This window comes from Micromys minutus (genome assembly GCF_963924665.1).
Source record: "Micromys minutus genome assembly, chromosome: 17".
NCBI lineage: Eukaryota > Metazoa > Chordata > Mammalia > Rodentia > Muridae > Micromys > Micromys minutus.
The window spans coordinates 12,305,746-12,325,134 of NC_137952.1; the positions used below are offsets into that span (position 1 = coordinate 12,305,746).

At 41.9% G+C, this 19,389-nt stretch overlaps 1 pseudogene across 1 annotated transcript; it reads left to right on the plus strand.

The window, feature by feature from the left end:
- The first annotated feature begins 16,690 nt into the window (after positions 1-16,690).
- Positions 16,691-17,360, plus strand: LOC308431893 (mRNA turnover protein 4 homolog; annotated as a pseudogene). Its single transcript has one exon. The product of its transcript is annotated as an mRNA turnover protein 4 homolog (transcript).
- The last annotated feature ends 2,029 nt before the right edge of the window (positions 17,361-19,389 follow it).

Here is a 19,389-nt window from a genome sequence, read left to right on the forward strand (position 1 = left end):
CGGGGGTGGGGACAGCAGAAAAATATAGTTACTCAAAAGTCAAGTTACTATAAGGAAGACAACCTTTATTCTACTGCTAGAAACCAAACTCCAGTTTTTCTCTTAGCCTCCTATACCCTCCTCAGCTCTCCACACAGGATGAGCTGATGCTACTACCTCCAGTTCAATAGTGGACACACGACTAAATTCTGTCCAATCAGGGCACGGTATTTTCCTGATCCAGTACTATCATTAAGAATGGAAATATGGCTGAACACCAGGCATTAGATTGGAAGGATGGCTTTTCAGGGAACGATGATTTTAAAAAGAAATCTAACTTTATACTGTTGAGCTTGATGCTCACACACGGTGCCTGTGACTATGAGAAGTCATCTTGTCCAGAGTAGGACAATCAGGAAACAGAGCTCTAGGTTAAAGAGAAGTGGCCCTGGGAACACAATTTGATGCCTAAATTCACCTGCACTGAGTTACAGCTAAATGAGACAATAGGTCCCTTCTTTCATTATCAAAGTAGGCTAAGCTGATATTATCCAGGTTTATGCTTTTAAACTACTGATACTGGGTAACAGTCATGGGAACTCAACTCATGTCTTGAGGGAGGATAGCATATAAGCTCATTTCGATAGGGGCAAAAATGAGACTCAAAGTCGATATACATTAATTTCTTTTAAAAAGAAAAAATTTTTAGGATTTATTTATTTATTATATGTAAGTACACTGTACCTGTCTTCAGACACACCAGAAGAGGGCATCAGATCTCATTAAAAGATAGTTGTGAGCCACCAGGTGGTTGCTGGAATTTGAACTCAGGACCTCTGGAAGAGCAGTCAGTGCTCTTAACCACTGAGCCATCTCTCCAGTCCTAAAAAGAACTTTTTTTGCAAACTAGGAGCAGAAGAAATCTCAACCTGATAAAAGGTTTCTGGAAAAATAAAACCACAATGAATCATTCACTTGGACATTGATCATTGAGAGCTTCCATTTCCAAATGTAATAAGATAAAAAGGACTCGGAAAACAACCTTTGCTTAGTACTGCTGTCTATGTGGAGGGCAGTGTTTGACGTAAATAAATAAGTTAATTAAAAATACACAAATTTAAAAACATAAGATAAAGCAATAAAAAGTGATATTTAAAATGTAAAAAAAGTTGTTTATAGTGAAATTTAAATAGTTCAGAGAGGGTGTGTAAGTGTTGAAAAAACAGAAACAATGTTATTTCTAGGTTATCTAGTACAAACATAGTAAATTTAAAAATCTGTCCATATATTATAGGAGTGAAAAGAGATCCTGGGAATGTTGTTGGATATTAAAACAATATACAAACATTAACATCCTTGCCATAACAAAAGCAATTATTAAATGAAGAATTTGAACTGAAACGATAAACAATAGCACCAGTAATATTAAGTACCTAGAAATAAATTTCTCTAAGTCTAGCCAGGCATGGTGGTACATGCCTTTGTTCCTAGAGCTCAAGAAGCAGAGGAAGGTAGATCTCTCTGAGTTTGAATCCAGCCTGGTCTACAGGGAGAGTCCTAGGATAGCCAGAACTGCAGAGTGAGACACTATCTCAAAATAAGTAAATAATTTCTTAGAAGTGAGATTGAAGTGACCTACAGGGATTACCATATAACTAAGATTGTCTTAAAATTGCTGAATGGGACAACATGTAGATCCCAGGTTGGTGAGTTCCAGGTTACCCTGGACTATTAAGTAAGCCTGTGTTTCAAAACAAACAAACAAACAAACAAACAAAATAACCCCCAAACCAGCAGTCCTTCTATGCTGGGTTTATAGATTCACACCATCATGCCCAGCTCAAGACAGTCTTGACAGGTTTGTCCTAGAAGGCCACAAGACATATAAATAGCATAGCCACAGTAGCTAAAACTGTGTGGTTGATACAGAGAAATAGATATAAAATGAATACAGAGAGAGTCTAAAAACGACTCCCCAAAATTTGCAGGCCTTGATTTTTAAAGTATCTCATAGGACACGAGGAAGGGACAGTATTTTTACTAAGAATGCTGAGACACTTGGTAATAGAAATTGCACTTGAAAAGGTAATAACTTCATTGGTAAATAATAAAGCACAAATTTAAAAAGCAGAAACATGGCATATGAAGTTAAGCACAATCCTAGCTTCTAGCAGCAGTAGAGTTAATTTGTGTACATGTGTGAACATTATCCGTGATATACCACATCTGCAGTGGAAATGGAAATTAATAAGCAATATATGCAAATGTTTGAAGCAGCTGAGAAACAAGACAATAGCAAACATGTAACGTAGGATTGCAGTGTAGCTGATGCACACCTCTAATCTCAGCACTTGAGGAGCCCAAGGAGAACTGCTGTCACTTATGAATTTGGAGCCAGCCTGGGCTATATCATGTGAGAACACGTCTCAACCAAACAAAATTACATTTTAGAGCTGAAAATGGGCAAAATGTAAGTCGTATTAACTAGGATATTTACCCAGATAGTAAAATGAGAAAGAAAAGCAAGGATGTTATCAGTTACTGTAAGAAAAACTGCTGGCATGGGAACTCCAGCTTCTGGGAACCCAGGAAGATTCTGAGTTCAAGGCTAGCCTGTGGTATTTTCCAAAACCTCCATCTTGGCTTGGGAAGAGTAAGGAAGACAAAACACAAAGGAGACAGGCAACAAGCTAGGTGTTAGGACTGTGTAATTCTAACTGCACTGTCCCGTGGTTACACCCAAGATCTGGGCTGCCATATCCTGAGGCCACTTAACCCTCATGACCATTGAGTACTTAAAAGGTGACCAATGGGACTGAATTTTAATTGTATTTCATTTTAATTCACTAGAGTGTAAATTTTAAGAAACTAGATAAATATTTAAGTGGCCACATTGAACAAGTGGCTACTGTTCTTGTACAGTGCAGTATCTAGTTTATAGCAACCAAGATTCCAACAGAAAGCATCTCACTCGATAATTCGAGGAAGAAACATGGACAAGACAGCTAATGACCGAGATAGTGGGTGGGAGGGAGGCACACTGGGGCTAATATCAGCTTTACTGTTGCTAGCCCCATATCTGAAGAGATGAGGGGAAAGCTGGAAAAATCGAGAAAGAATGAGATTCTGTTAGAAGTGAAGTTAGTCTAAGATGCCTTCTAATAGGAGCCACTAAAACAGTCACCCCATGTTGCTTCCTATCCTCTCTGGTCTCTCATCAGGGGTTGCCATGGCAATACCCAAGAGGAAGTCAGTAGGCAAGGTGGGTCAGTGGTCCACACAGCTGGCCTTCCTGAGGAGAGGCACGAGGGACTGGGTCTGACAGAGGGAAGGCATCTAGCACACTGGATCTTGGGTCTCTGTGGTTATTATTTAATTACACTGGCCATCTCTTCTTTTGGTATAAAACTGTGGCTTATACTTTCAAAAGATGAGAGTGCTGGGAATAAGCTCAGTAGTAGAACACTTACCTAGCGTATACAAGACTCTGGGCTGGCCCCAAGCTATAGCTGAACTCTAAAATGGCCCCACAGGCCACTTGTGTTTGAATGCCTTGTTCCTAGCTGTGGTGTTAGTTGGGAGAAAGCAGAGCCTTTGGAATGTAGGGTACAAATGAGGTACAGGGTACCCGCTTTTGAAGGCTATAGCCCTGCTACTGTGCTCTACTTCCTGCCTGCCACAAATGGGAACGAGCCACCACCCTGCCACACTGCTGCTATGAACAGAGCTGTTCCAACTGCCCTGCCTCCTCCTCCACGGTAGGAAAAGAGTTAAAGCAAACCTCTCCTCCTTCAAATTATTCTGTCAGACGGTTTTTATCACAATGTTGAGAAAAGTAACTAACATACACACCACACACACACACACCATAACCACACCACACAAAAGGAGAGACTGGGAGGGAGGGAGAGTCCAAATGGGGAGGGAATAGGAAAGGGAAAAATATATACCTGACCAGAGTGGTTCTGTATTACACACATGCTGGTAAAAAAAAAAAAAAATCTGATAAATTTACTAATACTATAAAATAGTCACCAAAAATCTGAATATATAAATGTTCATATATGTTTTATGTCAAGTCATTAAATGAAAAGTTTAAAGTTCATACACACACAAATATGACATGCATTTACCTGGGCTGAGATTTGATAGCCTCTTTTTTTTAATCTAATATTTTTCTTTTTAATGCAATCAAAAGTAAAGACACAGTGCTCAGAGATGATGTAACTGAGTACAAAAGCATAGACTTTTAATTCTGTTGGCATTCTTGTGGTGTTGGGACCACAATTCAGCCTTCTAAACAAATCCAGAGCCAGGAATATGAACTGTGGTTTGTTTTGAAAAGTGTATAAGTTGGTTAGGAGTGCCTTAACTGAGAGTGTAAGATGATAGGGCTTAACACACGGGGTTATTCTTCTCGATAAGAACATCTGGATGATGGAGGCTGCTGTTGTTGACTTGGTGGCTCCGCAGTTTCCAGCCTGCATCTCTGTGATGGATCACATCCTCCAATCACAAATGACCAAGACAAAACTAGGTATCATGTTGAGGTCACCTACAGGAGGGAAGAAGAAGAGATTACAGAACAAAAGCACCAGTGTTTTGCTTTTAGAAGAAAAGCAAAGCTTTTATCCCACACCAACAGGCTTGGGCTGGAACCGTACCATGCAACCACGGCTAGCTGCCTGGGGACTGTGCTTGCGGATGTGTAGCTTCCTCGGCCTTCCTAAATCAGCTTGGGGTGAGAATATCTGACACCATTGGGAGCTAAGCCGGCTGGCCTTTAATTACAACATAAACTGCCTCCCTATCGTGTCCAAGAGTAAATTCTTTGGCTTTAGGATTCTTTCTAGACAGCCTCTATTTACATGAACTTGCTGCACAGAAGGGCAATGTCGTACCCATATGTGTTGACCTGCTGACGAACAGTTGCCTAGAACAAAACCAAATGTTAGGAGAAATGTGTGAGTGAAGCTCCAGACCCTGATGACAAACTTTTAGTATCAGCAAGCAGTGGACGGACCTGAATGAGGGCGTGGCCAGGGCAGAAGACGCTTGGAGCTAACGCTCACCCAGTGTACTTTGCCTGAGATCAATTGCAAAGCCACAGATGTTATAGATTTTCTGTATGTAATATGTAAAAACTGACCTAATTACCCCGCCCCCAACATGCTCAGAATTAAGAAGGCATGAACGTCAGAGAAATGGTGACAGTCAGATGGAGCCTTAGAACCCTTTGGAGTTACTGACTCATCAGGTCCAAATCGAGGCTCTACTAACTGGTGCCATGACACAATTTTGAACTTCCTGTGCTCCAGTTTCCTCCCAACAGGTGAAATCCTTGAGATGCTAATGAGGATTGAGCAGTTAACAAACACAGCTTACTTGAAATCATGCGTACTGTGTACATATACAGAGTTGGTGTTATAGAAGAGCTGACTTCAAGGACAACTACATGATTATATTGGTTTTACCTTTTATACGTGTACATATATTTTTAGAAACTCTTCCACACACACACAGACAAACACACAGACACACACTGAGACACACAGAAGTAATAAATTAAAGAAAAAGATTAATGTTCCTATACCAAAGGACAACAATTTGGTAGACTAAGATGCCTGTGCTCCCCCATAAAAAAAATCTAATAAAATCCATGGGTGAAAAATTAGTTCTAGGAGCTGGAGAGATGGCTCAGCGGGTAAGAGCACTGACTGCTTTCCCAGAGATCCTGGGTTCAAATCCCAGCAACCACATGGTGGCTCATAACCATCTGTAATGTGATCTGATGCCCTCTTCTGGTGTGTCTGAAGACAGCTATAGTATAATTATATCATAAATAAATAAATCTTTAAAAAAAGAAAGAAGAATTACTTCTAAAACTGCAGGTGGTCAGTGGTTGAGAGTACCGACCACTCTTCCAGACAAGTGTTGATTCACAGAACCTACAAGGTGGATCTCAACTGTCTATAACTCTAGTGCCAGGAGATCTTGTGTCCTCTTCTGGCCTCTGTGAACTCCAGATACACACGTGCCGCACATACAAATGCACAGCTAGAACAGACATACTGGAAAGTTTAATTTTCAAATAAGTATGTCCAGAGTATGAGTAACATAGAGTGATTGAATGAAGCACAAAGGTGAGGGCATCCACGCGGGAAAGATTAGGAAGCATTTTAGCTGAATTTACCTCATCGCTCTGACCACATAGCTTTCATCAACAGGACCCCAACTACCAAGGCCACTGGAAGACCACATTGCTACACATGCCATCCTAGAGCAAGGCTGACCCCAGACAGCTTTCTCTCACAGGTGTCTACAGGTGAAGGTCTTTCCCTATCAAATGAACCCCGTGCCATTCGGAAGAGGTGACTCCTTCCTCAAACACAGAACCATCAGCACAAGACTACAAGAACATGAGACACGAGGGACCCATAACAAAGGTGTAGATATTATGTCTGGTTCTTCCTCCAAGTCTCATGCTGCCAGAAATAAAATTCAGACTCAAAATCTACTTACAGATACCTTGGCCATATTGCTAGGCTTTTCTCTTATGAGATCTTAAATGATCTCATTTGTATATGTCTTTTATAACCTACAGTCTATCGTGTGGCTAGTTACCTGTGCCAGTTTCAAAGTACATCTTCCTAGCAAACCTCCCACCTGGATCCATCCCAGAATTCTTTCTGTGTCCCAGATAGTTCACCTTCTATTCTCACCCTTCCTGTAGGCCATAAGTTTTTTTTTTTTTTTTTTAATTCACTGGTGATGCATCCATACAATACACAGGATATTCTCTCTACACAAAGAAACACAATCTTCCAGTAACCAAAGAAATAAAGATCTATTCATTGTCCAATGAGGAACTCAAAATAAATGTACTGGACACGGCTGGAACATCCCAAGGCAGGGGGATTGAGAGTTTGAAAACAATCTAGGTTACACAATGGGTTCTCAGCCAGCTTGGGCTACATAGCAATATCTTGAATCAAAACCAAACAATTTCTTTTAAAGAGCTAAGAAAGCTCTAGAAAACAGAGAGTTCAGTGTAATCAGGAAAAGAAGAGAATTCCATTCAGGGTCTGGGGAGAAGGGTCCTTAGTTAAGAGCACTTACTCTACACGCAGAAGAACTTGAGTTCAAATTCCTAGCACTTAGGCTAAAAGCCAGAGTGGTTTCATTAAAGGAGACAGGTAGATCCCAAGAGCCTGCTGCTAGCCTGACCAAAGTGGCAAGCATTCAGGGCAGTCTCCAGGCAACTGGGCAGAGTGATAGAGGGTGACACCTGACATCCTGCTCTGGCTTCCACGTGCTCACAAACAGGCCCATGTATTGGCATACTCCACACTCACAACAGAAATGGCTTAAAAAGAAGTACATTCAACAAAGAGAAAAATAATTTATTAAAACTATACAAACAAATGTAATACCTGAAGGATGCCAAGAATAAAATGAACTCAAGAAGAGATTCTTTAAAGTGGTTCAGTAGGTGGAGAAAAGAAGAATAAAAAAAACTAAGGAAAACCTTTGGTGTTTGTCGATAGGTGGAGTCCTCTCCCTTAATCCTTTCCTACTTAATCTAGCCCTTCCCAAAGACCCAAGGCCATGTGTGTAATTAGGGCAGAATTGCCTACAATTGTTTAGGAGATGACAATTGCCTACAATTGGTTAGGATCCTCCCTGAACCTTCCTTCCAACAGTGATCAAGCCCAGCTGTTGTGACCTTTGTCGAGCAAGCCCAACCCGCCTACTGAAGATGGCAGCCATTTGGCTGGGAGAAAAATTTTATACAGAATTCACCAAAAACCTGTGGGCATGTTTCTTCCCACAAAGGTGAGCCTGATCTTAGTCAGCTCCAAGCCTGCTGTTAACAATGGTTCAGACAAAGAAGGGATTGACTACTCTCAGATAACTAGATTTCTCTCCAAAGAAAACAAGAAGCAGAACAGCAGATTCCTTTTATGACTGCTGGCTGAACCAGCAGAGCCTGCTACTCATACTGGGTTAGCGATTCCAACACAACTTGTCTACTCCTGGTCTTCAGGGTTCCTGGGGTATTATTGGATGTAACCCAATAGCCCAATTACCAACTTTTAGAAAGATCCTGAAGCCATGTGTCAGAGAACTAAAAGAATGACCACTAAGTTTACACTAGAGACTCCTACACTAAAAGAATGACCACTAAGTTTACACTAGAGATTCCTACACTAAAAGAATGATCCCTAAGGTTACACTAGAGACTCCTACTGGAACCATTTAGCCACCAGTTATCACACTGAGGGCAGAGGATGGGCAAAAGAGAGTTTAATGGCCCCTCAGGAGTTTCAAAAAGTAGGCTCTAGTGCCACATGACTCCAGATAAATCAATGTATCTTTTTTCTTACAACTTTATTTAAAGAAGAGAGATACATGTACAGACTTTTTAAAAGCATTTTGGCAACTCTTTTAGAGGTTTGATAGCATGCATTGAAATCTTACTAGTTACCATAAACATAAAGTACATGTAGAACAGAACGTAACATGGGAACAGTCAGAGTTTTCTTGGTGTGTATAGATTAAACATAATGATCTTTGAATACCAAAAATTGCCACAAAGCTATATTTCTAGCTCCTGGATTATTAATGATTTAAGGTCTAGGTGTACCACACTCTGAAAGGGTGCTATATACTTATTTTTTTCCTAAGAAGAACTGAGGCTTTCACTATTTGGCCTTTGTTATTCTTGGGCTTCATATGGCCTGCGAGTTGTTTCTGAGGTATTCAGAGCTTTCTGGGGCTAGTATCCAATTACCAGTGACTGCATATTATGTCTGTTCTTTTGTGACTGGGTTACCTCACTCACTAAGCTATTAGAAACAATGACTTTATAAAATTCCTAGGACAATGTATTTATTTTTGTCATTGAGATGCCAGATAATCACTGTGACAGCCACTAGCTGGAGTCATCACTTTACATAATGTGACACAAGCCATAAACAGTAAGTACCAGAGACTCTACGCTTTATGTTTCTTGAAAAATACAGTCTCTTTGTTGAAGTTGCCAGGCACACGGGAGAAGCTACTTGATGAATATACTTTTCAATTGTGCTGCAAATGTTTTAGGTTCCTTTGCCCCATTGCTGGCCTAAGATACCATGTATTACAATTTTGTCTTATGAGTTTTCTAGTTAATCTACCTGACCTTGTTTCTTCATTTGTTTTGAAAGGAGAAAGACTATGCCAAATAGTACAGAGATTTATATACAGATTTTTTTTTATCTTACAATTTTCATGAGCAAAATATTAAAACCTACCACAAGAGCCGGGTTTGACCTTTAATCAATGAATACTGCACACTCATTTTAATGAAACTTAATTGAACCCAGGATATGGAAATGCTTATCGAGTGCCTATGTTGGTTAGTTTTAATTGTCAGATTGACACAACCTAAGTGCTCTGAGGAGAGAGTCTCAGTAATAAACTGTCTAGATCAGGTTGGCCTGTATCTGTGAAGGATTGCCTTGATTGTGTTGATGTGGATAGAGCAGGACCATTGTGTCTCCCCCAGGATTGGGTCCCTAAGAGTATAAAAGCAGATCGGATCTAAGGATGAACAGTAAGCAGACACGTGTTCCTGTTCTCTCTGCTCTTGCCTGGGGCTGTGACTAGTTTCTTGAAACTCTTGCCTTGATGTCCCTGTAATGATGGACTACAATTGGGAATTTGGTGCTAAAATAAACCTGTTCTCCCATAAGTTGCTTTTTCATTGAAAATATATTTTTTCCATATAAAATATATCCTGATTATGGTTTCTCCTCTCCCAACTCCTCCCAGATCCTTCCTATCTCTTCACCTATCCAAATTCACACATACACACACTCTCTCTCATTAGAAAATAGTCATCTAAAATAAATGAAAATAAAATTTAAAACAATCCAGAATAGAACAAAATAATACATACATACATGCATACATACATACATACATACATACATACATACAGCAAACCAATAAAAAAGTTCAAGAGGAGTGGAGAGATGGCTCAGTGGTTAAGAACACTGGCTGCTCTTCCAGAGGACCCGAGTTCAATTCCCAATAACCACATAGTGGCTCACAACCATCTGTAATGGGATCTAACGCCCTCTTCTGGTGTGTCTGAAGACAGCAACAGTGTACTTATATACATAAAATAAAGAAATCTTAAAAATAAAAAAGAAGAAAACGTTCAAGAAATGCATACAGATACAAAGACACACAGATTCACACATAGAAAAAACCCATAGAGACAAATTGGAAACAATAATATATAAACAAAAGATATTTTTAAATGCCCAAAGCTTTATGAGACAAAAAATATCTCCAAATATACCACTGAGTTCTGTTTGTGTTGTTCCTTTGCTTCTGAGCATATAGCAAGACTTCGTTTGAGAAAACTGATTTTTTTTTCCTTTGTGAGCAGTTATCAATAGGAGAGAACTTCTGAGTAAGAGTTAGGGCCTTATGTCCCCTCTTTCTCTGGGCTCTGGGAATCTGTTTTAGTTAGGATTAATATTGCTATGATAAAACACCATGGCCAAAGCAATCTAGGGAAGAAAGAGTTTATTTTGCTCACAGTTCTAGGAGTCAGGAGCTAAGGCTAAGGCCATGGAGGGATGCTGCTTATTGGCTTGCTCAGCCTGCTTTCTTATAGAACCTAGGACCACGAGCCCAGGTTCCGCCCCATCTACAAAGGAGTCCTCCTCACCAGTCTCTTTAAGAAAATGCCCTACAGCCTTGCTTAAAGGCTCTTTCCCCCTCCCCCTTTTTAATCTGTTTGTGTCTTTATTGGTGTTTATCATGGGTAGGAGCTGTCACTTTAAAGGATGCCCCTCCCACTGAGCATGCCCATTCTCCTGCCCATTCTGGTGGACGTATTTTCCTGGCCGAGGTTTCATCCTCTCAGATGACATTAGATTGTATCAATTTGACATAAAACTGTCCAACACAGACCCCATATGGCTTAGACTTGTGTAGACCCTATGCATACTGCCACGGTCTCTGTGAGTTTATATGTGTGTTGGTCCTGTTGTGTCTAGAAGGCCTTGTTTCCTTAGTGTCTTCCATCCCCTCTGGCTCTTATACTCTTCCTACCTTCTCTTCCTGAGTTCTAAGGGGAGGCATTTGATGGAGACACCCCTTTTAGGACAGAATGTTCGAAGGGCTCTCATTTTTCTGTGCTTTGTGGGTTTCTGCATTTGTTCCCATATACTTCAGGAGTTACTGTATTAAATTTCTATGTTCCTTTAGCAGAATAATAGTGTTTGGTTTCTCCCTAGGTCCATGGTCTATCTAGTCTCAGGTTCTTGGCCAGCTGAGCAGTGTTGGGCAAGCATTCAATCTCATCATCTCATGGAATGAGCCTTAAATCCAAACAGATACTGGTTGGTTACTCCTACAACTTTTGTGCCACTACGGCACCAGCATATCTGGCAGGCAGGACACCACTGTGTTGAGGTATCTGGGTTAGTGTTTAGCTTTCTCCTTTGGCTGCATGTATAGTGCCTTCCAGCACTGTGAACACTAGTCAGTTGGGGTGAAGGCTATAGTTAGGCGCCAGCTTGACTTGTCCATGTTCAGTGAGTCATGTAAGTGTTACAGTTGTATTTTATTACAGCAACAGGAGTGAAACTAGGGCAGTGCCTACTCTAGATGCTAGACTCTGGAGAGAGAAGAATGTGAAGGAAGGACCTTGAGACAGGGTTTCTAGCTTCAAGAAATATGAGAGAGTGGGAGAGAGCAAACATCCATGAAATCATTCAATTACAGGACATACATGTCAGTGCCATCTCTTCATTCAACAAAATAGTAAAATATTTTTAATATTAATATTAATATATTAATATACTAAATAGGTCAAAACATACATTCAGTGGCTACTCTAGCTATACAATTAAGTGATATAAGACCTCAAGCTTCACTGTGCCTACAGCAAAGTGGGGGTGGACATGTCATGAGCATTTACACTGGAATGTGATGAGGGGTGAGGCCTGAGAACAGAGTGTGGGTGAGGCCTGAGAGGGATGGAAAGCTCTAGAGAAGAATAACTCCTGGAACACCCCAGGAGGATCCAAAGCTCTCTAGGAAAGTGGTAGGTTCCATTTTGGAACAGAAAATGCAAGGTGAATTTGACATGAAGACACAAACTTTGCTCATTGGATCTCTAGCAAAGTGCATTGTTTTAAGAATAATCGGGCCTGAAATAAGAGCAGAACCTGACTTAAGGAAGTTATAGACGAGCCAGGGAAGATGGTAGGCTGTGTCCATGTGACATGGTAAAGGGAAAGAGTCAGACTCAGAATGGAAAAGAGACTTCCATATCAGAAAGGGGGAGGGAGAAAGGGAGGGAAGGGGATAGAAAGAGAGGAGGGGGGAGGGAGGGAGAGAGAGAGAGAGAGAGAGAGAGAGAGAGAGAGAGAGAGAGAGAGAGAGAGAGAGAGAGAATGATCAAGCTTTGGAAATTCTCTGAGGTAGTGATGAGTTAGTCAGAAGGTGGCTAGAGAAAACACAACACACCAAAAAGTAGTAAGCCAGGCTGAGCACAGACCCCATCACCCACTCAGGCATCTCTCTGGAAAATCAGACACCTCATCCAGAAGGTGAGCCAGGCAACAAGTGAATAGATATGGGCAGTCCTGCACCCAGAATAAGCCCACAGCCCTCACAAGCCTGGGATTCAGTTGCAGGTTTTGGTGACCCTGACTCCTCCAACAAGCAGGTCAGAAGTAAGAGGAATTCCAATTTGTCACAGACAGTTGGTAAGTTGTTGAACTACTGTGAGGTCCTGAAGTTAACTTTCCATAGCCTGCAAACAGTCATGAATAGCAAGAGGCCAGGACACTGACACACACACCAAAGTGCTGCCAACAGAAGGCTCAACTCAGGCAGTGTGGTGGTTTGATTAAGAGCAGCTCTTCTATTTGAATGCTTGCTTAGTCACCAGGAAGTGGAACTCTTTGAAAGGATCAGAAGGATTAGGAGGAACAGCTAGCTTTGTTAGAGGAAGTGAGTCACTGAGGGTGAGCTTTGAGGTTTCTACAGGCCATGCCAGGCCCATCCTCTCTCACTCTGCCTGCAGATCAGAATGGAGCTCCTCCAGCACCATGCCTACCATCCCTACTGCCATGCTCCCTGCCATGACAATTTCTTACATTGTCAGCAAGCCCCCAATTAAACGTCTTCCCTTAATTAAGAGTTGCTGTGGTCATGGTGTCTCTTCACATCAATAGAACACTAAGACAGGCAGAAAAATACATAAGGAGAGATAACTCCACATATAATGACTGTTTTGGATGTCAACTTTACTACATCCAGAATGTACTACAATCCAGAAACAGAAGGCACACCTGTGAGGTTTGTTTGGTTGTTTTTGGTTGGTTGGGTGTTTTGTTTTTTTGTTTGTTTGTTTGTTTGGTTGGTTGGTTGTTTGTTTGTTTGGTTGGTTGGTTGGTTGGTTGGTTGGCTGGCTGGCTGGCTGGCTGGCTGGCTGGCTGGCTGGCTGGTTGGTTGGTTGGTTGGTTTTTGCTCAATTTGAGGAGGGTGGATTCATTTCTAGTCTGGACCTATCAGGCAGGAAGATACATACATTTAATTCAGCTCTTCAGATGAGAAGACACACCTCTAATCTGGGCCATACCTTCTTCTGGAAGCCTATATTAGAACATGGTAGAAGAAAGCTTTTGTCCTTTGCCTGCTCCTTCACTGGCATTAGAGCCTACTTCTTTGAGATTCCAGCATCTACTGAAGACTAGCTGAGACATTCAGCCTTGTGGACTGAGCAGCCTCTGGATTCTTGGACTTTCTATTCATAGTCAGCCACTGTTGGATTAGTTGGACCATAGCCTATAAGTCATTCTAATAAATTCCCTTTATGTAGAGAGAACCATTCTATAAGCTCTGCTACTCTAGAGACCCTTGACTATATCCTGCTCCAAAGCAGATCTTACCAACTGAGAATAACTTAGGAACCTGAGAGAGAGCCTTAGTCCTGAGGTGGTATATAGATAGATACTTCTGGAACCCCCATCTGCTATTCACTACCATAGAATTCAGAAGTGAAGCTCCAAGGGGCCACTTGTCACCCACAGCTGCATCCTTGCAGCATGGCAACTAATACTTAAGAGGTCTTGAAAATACCAAGTTAGGCTTTCCATCTGTCCAGATTTCACTGTTTGGTTGCTTCTCACATTCCTGATTATTGAAAGTTTCCTCCCTGTGTGTAGTAATGGGGTGAGACATAGGCAATACCTAAATATACCTTCTAAGGTCCCAGTGATGAACCAAAGTTAGATTCCACCAGTTTCCCCAGGGGAACCAATGGTCTGTTAGACTTACAGAGCACAGGTGATTCTGAAGGTCTGCAGCTGCATGGATGGTGACATCCTATGGCTTTGTAGATGGAGCCCCCTTCTCTTAGGATTCCTAATATAATATAATCCCTGCCTGAGACCCTGTGACCACATTCAATTAGAGCAGAATTGTCTATAACTGATAGGAAAGTGATGCCCAATACTCAGATAAGAATTCAAAAACTGCCCCCACCCACTCCCTTTAAGGAAATGTCTACAGTGAACAAACTCATCTGTGATGACACTTTGCTGGTCTCAGGAAAATCCTCAGAGCAGTTTTTTCCTGCTCCAAGGATAGAGCCATACAACAGTTATGCACATGGAAGAAGCCCACCACTAGACTATCATCCACCCTTAGGGGCAGGGTTACTGGGGCTTCCTCAGGAGCGTAAAATAACCCGCATAGCCCATAGGTTGAAAAGTGAACTATAGCCAACTGAGGCCACAAGTATACAAAGAAAGCAAGCTACCAAAATGAAGAGAGTGAAGGCAGTGGACACTTGTCCAGTGCGTAGTCAACACTGTCATAAAACACAAGAAAGACAAGAGCCTCCATTGAGCCGCTCCCTCAATCCCAGGCATACACCTGACTGGCTACACTACTACCAGATTTTATCTCTTTCACTTTAAAAAAGCTTGTTCTTACACTTACTTTTCCTTTGTACTACACTTTTGGCAATAATGTTATTTATTTCATGGCACTTTTTAAATTATGGTTTTTTTTTTTCATTCCTCTTCATATACACGTCTAAGTTTTTCTTTTTTATTTGGAGACAGGGTTTCTCTACATAACTCTGGCTATCCTGGAATTCCCCATGTAGACCAGACTAGCCTCAAAGTCACAGAGTTCCATCTACCTCTGCCTCCAGAGGGCTGGGGTCAAAGGCATGCACCATCAAGCCTAGCATGTATCTAATTTGTTTACACTTTTTATTAGACAAATTTTTCTTTAAAAAATAATCTCTGTGTTTATGCCTTCTTTCTACTATACATTTATTTGTTTATTTGTTTGTTTGTATGGAGACAGGGTCTCATTAGGTAGCTCTGGCTAACCTTGAACTCTCCAATTACTTTAGGGTGGCCTTGAATTCCTAGAGATCTGTCCATTTCTTGCCTCCTGGGTGTTGTGATTAAGGCTTGTGCTCGGCCATTCTTCTATATTTTTATAGTATTTTGGCTTAGTTATTTAAAAAATGTCATGTTTGTGTTTTTATTCCACCCTTTACATTTATTTTTGTGTTTTGTTTCTGAGCCCAACTCTTAGAGGTCCTTCCTGTCATTCCTATTTGTCTCTAATTGCTCACTCTTCTCTATCTACAATGTTCATCTCTCTCTTCTTTCCATTTAACCTTCCTCTTCTCTTCTTCCTATTTTCCCCTCCCCGTGCCTCCTTCCTTCAGCTTGCTCAATTCCTATCTCTATATTTGCTGAAATAGTTTCTAACTTCCCAGCTCATTCTACACTGGGTTTTTCGTTTTTTGTTTTATGGTAGCTGGTGATGTATCAATAAGTCTTTATTCCTTTGAACTGTATTTCTACATCTTGTAGGTTTGATGTTGTTGCTGTCACAGTGTAGAAATAATATGCCTTCCTAGAAAGGAACCACACTATGTATTAGAGATAAAGCAAGAACTTCTTTATAATGTTGTCCAGCTCTTCGCTACTGCCCATGAAAGAGCCAGTGTCAACAGATTTTACTTATATATACCTTAGGCTCATGGATTTTACATACACTGCTATCTTTGAGTCTCCTTTGGGTCCTAGCCCCAGGTTACTGTAGTGATTTGAATAGGTTTGGTCTCCATAGAATCACGTGATTAAGTGCTTAGACCACAGGGAATGGCTTTATTGGGAGGTGTTATCTTGTTCCAGTGAGGAAGTGTGTCAACGTGGGGGTGGGTTTTGAGGTCTCCTATGTCTAAGTTCCACCCAGTGTGAAATCAGAGACTCCTTCTTGCTGCCTGTGCATCTAGATGAAGAACTCTTGGCTCCTCAAGCACCATGTCTGCCTGCACACTGCCATGCTTCCCACCATGATGATAATGGACTGAATCTATGAAACTGTAAGCCAACCCCAATGAAATGTTGTCCTTTGTAAGAGTTGCCTTGGTCATGGTGTCTCTTCATAGCAATAAAATCCATACTAAGACAGGAGACAGCAAGTCTGGCCATTTAGACAGGCATCTACACGGCAAAGACATTACATATTTCCAGAATTGTTTTAAGAACACCAGTGTTGTTCTTTTTCTAGTAGTTGCTACCCAGAGTCACCTTGTCCACCAGGCAAAATGATGTCTTTCTGATAAGAGCAAAAGGGAGCTTCTGCCACATGTACCTTTATCACAATGTCCAAATCCAAGCAAGACAAGAAAGTTTCCTTAACAAAACTGCCAAAAAAAAAGGGGCTTGGACCTGAAGCAGACAGAGCCTGATAGAAGAGCTTCGGAAAGGCATACACTTACAAGTACCTCTTGATGAGGAACAGCTGTGCCTCGAAGCACGGCCAGATGTTCTTTGGCAAAAACAAGGTGATGGTGGTGGCCTTGGGTCAAAGCCCATCTGACGAATACAAAGACGACCTACATTCAGTCAGCAAGAAGTTGAGAGGTGAAGTTGGTCTCCTTTTTACCAACCGCATAAAGGAGGAGGTGACTGAGTGTATACAGAAATGGATTTTGCTCCAGCTGGGAACAAAGCAACTTTAACTGTGAGCCTGGATCCAGGGTCTCTGAAGCAGTTTCCTTATTCCATGGAGCCACAGCTGAGGCAGCTGGGTCTGCCCACTGCCCTCAAGAAAGGTGTGGTGACCCTGTTGTCTGACCATAAAGTATGCAAGGAGGGTGACATGCTGACCCCAGAACAGGCCTGTGTCCTGAAGCTGTTTGGTTATGAGAGACGGTTGAATTCAACGTGACCATCACGCTGTAGGATGCTCAGTTAGGAAGATTTCAGCAGATGGAGGAGGACCTACCCGAGAGCACGCCTGAAGGAGAGTCTGAGGAAGAGAACAGCTGACTCTGAACCAGGACTAAGGCCTTCCAGCAAGTTCTTTATCTCTGCTGGAACCCCCCCCCCCAGGACTGCTGTCACCCTCTAGAAGGAGCAGCTATTTATTTTTGCAATGGATAAAGACAAGGTGTTAGGGAATTACTTTGTTTTCTATAAAGAGTAAATTTTGTTGGCAGGGTGTTCCCTGTAGACATGACTGTGGCCCCATGCTGTTCCCCTGTCCCTGAGCTGCCCAGCTAGAGATATGTCTTCAGGTGGAAATAGTCCTGATGGCTGATAGCAAGTCAGGTCTGTCTCCTTTGTCACAGGAATGGGGCCAAATGCCTGGTGAGCCCTGGTGGATAACATTTATTTATATCCTAGCATCCTAAATTTAGCTTATCTCTAACAGGCCTGGTCAGCATGTTACTTATCTTTAGAGTATTTTGGAGGTAGTGCTTGATCCTTTAGCTAAATTCTACTAGTGTGACCTAACGTCTCCTAAGCAGACCTATTAGTAAATCAGTTATAATACCAATTTTATTACTTTGAGTTTCTTGTACATCAGCAGCGGCTTGCTTTCTCTTCGTGAATGGTTCTGACAATGAACCCCCAAAAGAAGGCTGCATAATATGGAGATCTCCAAATAGTTAAGGTTTTAAATAGCCTATATGTGTCTGAATGTCTGTTTCTTTCTCTAGATTTGAGAACTCTTCTGAACTAATTTCCTTGACTAGATGGATATCCAAGCACAAGAGACATTTGGGTCCCAGTTCACTCTGAGGAGAGCCTCTCCACAGCATATGACAGGCATGATGTCAAAAGTACAAAGAAATGATGGGGGGCAGGGAGTATATGGGGTGACTCTAGTGGAGACTCCTAGCAGTGGGGAAGATGGATCCTGAAGTGGCACCTCCTGTAGCCAGGCAGGCCCCCAGTGGAGGGATAAGGACAGCAACCCACCCTTAAAACCTCCAACCTCAAATGTGTTCTGCTTACAAGATGTGCAGGGACAAAGACAGCAGAGACAGAGGGAACAGCCAACCAGTGACTGCCCCAAGTTGAGACCCATCCCATAGGCAAGAACTTCCTCCCTGACACTATTAACGTTACTCCGTTATGCTTGCAGACAGGAACCTACCATAACTGTCCTCTGAGAGGCTCCACCCAACAACCAATAGAAAGAGATGCAGAGACTCACATCCAAACATTAGTGGAGCTCATGGAGTCTAATGGAAGAGTTGGGAGAAAGACTGAGGGACTTGAAGAGAACAGGGACTCTACCAGAAGACCAACAGAGTCAACTAACCTGGACTGAGGGCTCCCAGAGACTGAACCACCAACCAAAGAGTGGGCACACATGCTGGACCTAGGCCCCCTTATGTAGCAGATGAGCAGGTTGGTCTTCATGTGGGGCCCCCAACAATCAGAACAGGAGCTGTCTCTGAATCTGTTGCCTGCCTGCTGATGGATCCCATTTCCTAACTGCACCCTTGTGTGGCCTCAGTGGGAGAGGATGTGCCTAGTCCTACAATGACTTGATGTGCTAGGGGGAGGGAATGAGAATTAAAGGGGGTGATACCTATAGGATGGCTCCCTCTTCTCAAAGGAGGAGAGGGAAGAATGGGGAAGGATCTGCATGAGGGGGTACTGGAAGTAGAAGGGGGCTGATATTGGGATATAAAGTGAAAAATTAAATACATTTAGCTAAAATTTTTCAAAGAAATGAAAACTATTTAAAACTATACAGGGAAAACACAAGCTCACTCAGAAAGGCAAACATCAGAACAATACAAGATCTCCTATCAGAAACCCTAAAAGCGAAGAAAGCAAGGAAACCTGCAATTCAACCCAACCAAGACTGTTGTATCCTGGAAAAGTTATGTTTAAAACTTTCAGAGAAATGAGGACATTTCAAGGCAAGTACAAACTAAGGCATGCCACAAGCACCAAGTCAGCACTGCAGAAGACACTTAAAGGAAAGCATTCACAGAAGAGGAAGACAGTCGGTCTCAGAAGCATAGGAAAGAACAAGCTTTGTGAGAGGTATATGTGA